Below are 3,514 nucleotides of genomic sequence, written 5' to 3' on the forward strand. Positions count from 1 at the left end.
TTTAACTTTCTATCAATCAGGTTGGTATGCACTAAAATGAGAAAGCGTGGTGTCGGAAGAACGGTTGCGTCCTGGGAGGGAGAAACCAATACAAAATTTCTGTACGTCATAGTGAGCCGAGATTCCGCTGTCACGAACTGTCACTGTGAGCCCAGATCTCAAACATTGGACTAACATGGAAAAAGCGCGTAACTGATTAAAATACATTTTCGCATTTCATCAAAAGTGACAAAAATTGAATGAAAATCAATTCATACACAAAATGTAAGTAATGTCACGTGAGCACCTTCCAACTGATTGAATATAAAGCATTGAAAAACGCATCGTTTTACTTTTTCCAATGAAAATTATTATTTATTGCATAGAAAACTGTGGCCCTTTTTCCATGTTTGTCAGGAAAGATCGAAAGTACACAACAAAAGAAAACTAGCGGTTTTCCCCAAGCCTGCCTTGATTGTTGTTGGCAAGCTGGAGTTATCTTGCAGTTCAAACAAACGTTGTTCTATATTTCGTGTGTAGTATCGGTGCCTCCCTCCCAGGTTGCGTCCTCAGCGTTCTGTTGCGAGAGAATATAATTATTATTCCTTTCATAACTGTTCCGTCTTCTGGATGCTGACATTCAGACAAACCAATTCGGACCAGTTTTGAAGCAGCTTTAAAGTTCACAACGAATTCCACGTGAGCACCTTTATACTACGTCAGACGTTCAGACCAGAGCTGATATTACGTAATATAGATTCTCTTATTATTAGAAACCTGAGACGAGACTCACGGAGATGGTCTTCTTTTACTGCGATTGCTGAGTTTTTTTCTTATTCCACTCAGTGTGTACATCAATCTTGCGCAAGCCGTTCAAGCTCTCACATGACCATCTCAGCAAAAAACTATTGCGTTTGCATCACACCGAAGCATGAACGGCATTTTGAGTCAAATTTCATGCCAGCAAACGAAGCAGATATTATAAATAACTAGTCTTGTGTTTAGATTAATCAGCTTCTTTGGAAAAACTGCTCCGCTGACTGAGGTTTTTGATAATAATTTATTTTGAATGCAATACTTTTCACTTTTTCAGCCACAAAAACGATGGGCTGCATTTGACATTTCGTGACAGCGGAATCTGGGCTGCATATGACGTTGATATTTTTCCCCTTCGCGACTCAAACAACCAGAAGCCGCATAACAGTTTACGAACAAAGTCGTTTATTTACACAAATTTCATCACACCCGCACTACATGCGGGATGATATCTTTTGATAGATGAGTTTCCTCGCATAAAATGCTATTTTATGGGTTCATATGTACATTTTGTTTCGTCCCGTATACTCGTACAAAGTAAGTCGGATCAATTCGTAACAGCTGTCAAATCAACTTTGTTGTCATAAATTAAGTCGCATAAGAGTACAGACTAGTTCACAATAAAATTTACACACTCGCATTGCATGTTACTTTATATCATATATAATATGCACGTATATCGCCTCCACTGTACGTATAAGGCCATGTATAAGGCCTTTTCACAACATCTTACGTGAAACTATGCGCATATCTTCTTCTTCTTGGCATTGACGTCCCCACTGGGACAGAGCCGGCTTCTTAGCTTAGTGTTTTTATGAGCACTTCCACAGTTATTAACTGAGAGCTTTCTTTGCCTAAGTTGCCATTTTCGCATTCGTATATCGTGTTTTTTTTTTCATGCATCTCTAGGAGTTAAAAAAATCTTCTTAAGACTGGCCTGTATTTGTTCATGCTCATGCCAAAGTGTATGGTTTGGCACTGTGTGGGATTCGCAATGGGGCGCCTACCCACTAAAAAACAGTCTCCTAGGTACACCGTCACCGTAAAAAATTCTTCTCCGGCACCACCTTGCGGTATTACTTCGAAGAAGAGGCGACACGTGCTACGCGCACCCTTCAATTTGTTATTCTACAATCCTTAGATTAAGCCCTTCGGATCCATCATTAATTTGTTAGTTCCTAAATTTTCGCTATCAGCGACTGCCATGCCATGCTGAGCCCTTCGGCTCCCATTAATAATTTGTTAGTGTTCCTAATTTGTTATCTAAACATGCCATATTCAGCCATTCGGCTCACGATACCATGGGTGTCAGAAACTCCCTGACGAAGGAAGTTCTCTCGGTGCTGGACGCGTGCCATTTAGCACTCCAGGTTTTCGCGCACTACTCGGATAGTCCCCGGCGGTGGATCTACCCTACCCCGACGAAGAGTTCCCCGGAGGTGGAAGTTCTTCCGGTACCGATATTGCCCGGATAGGTGCCGAGGTCGGTCCTGCGATTCCGGTTGGCGGATGACTTCCGGTTCACAGGTGCCCTGACGACCAATTTCCGGTGCTTTTCCACGATCTGCTCGGCCTTGTCCCCGACGGTGGATCAAGCCTACCTACCGGTTGGGTGCCGAGGTCGGTTCGGCGATTCCGGTTGGAGACAGACTTCCGGTTCACCGGCGCCTCAACGACCCAGAACCAGTAGTACGTCGCGTTCTACTCGGTCTGGTCCCCGGCGGTGGATCTAGCCTACTCCGGTCGCGCCACGTGCGCCATTTAGCGCTCCATCATCTCGCGCTCTACTCGAATGGTCCCCGACGACGGATCCATCCTACTCCGACAGAGAGTTCCCCGACGTAGGAAGATCCCCCGAAACCGACCGGGAGCCATTTAGCTCTCCAACATTTGTGCGCGGCTCGGGCAGTATACGACCGGGCTACGAAACCCGACCTGAGTTGTCGCCGCGCGCACTTGCTTGTTCCTCCCTCCACTTCCGCTGAAGCAATGACATTATTTTCGTCACCGCCATGTTCACCGCGTTCCACATCACCTCATCCCTACACATTCTATCCACTACGTTGTCTACGGTTACGTCAGCACTACAGACCGCTGTCATTTCGCTACGTTCCACAGCAAAACGTGGACACTCGAAAATGACATGTTCCGGCGACTCCTCTACGACTGGGCACTCATCGCAGAGCGCCGACTCTGCGTGGCCGAACCTGTGCAGATATTTCTTGAAGCAGCCGTGACCTGACAAGAACTGCGTCAAGTGGAAGTTGACTTCCCCATGGGATCTGCTCACCCATTTCGCCAGATTTGGAATAAGGCGATAAGTCCACCTTCCCTTCTCAGTGGTATCCCACTCGCGTTGCCATTTCACCATCGTGTCGGCTCGGGCAATCTTCCGGGCTCCTCTAGTACTACTAGCTTCGTAGCACTTCTTATCCTCTTCCAAAACGTAGCCGATAGGGGCCATTCCGGCAATCACGCATACTGCCTCCGAAGATATGGTTCGGTAGGCACTCGCTACCCGCATGACCATCAGCCTATACGTGCTGCTAAGCTTGACTCGGTTCCTCTTCGTCTTCATTGCGGTTCCCCACGCCGCGCTAGCGTACCTCAGGATCGACGTAGCCACGCTAGACAATAGCCTCCGCTTACTGCTGCAAATCGCCGAGTTATTCGGCATGATCCTGGACAGCGCTGTGGTTGCCCTCGCTGCTTTCTCGCA

This window comes from Aedes aegypti, chromosome 3 (assembly GCF_002204515.2).
Source record: "Aedes aegypti strain LVP_AGWG chromosome 3, AaegL5.0 Primary Assembly, whole genome shotgun sequence".
Taxonomy (NCBI): domain Eukaryota; kingdom Metazoa; phylum Arthropoda; class Insecta; order Diptera; family Culicidae; genus Aedes; species Aedes aegypti.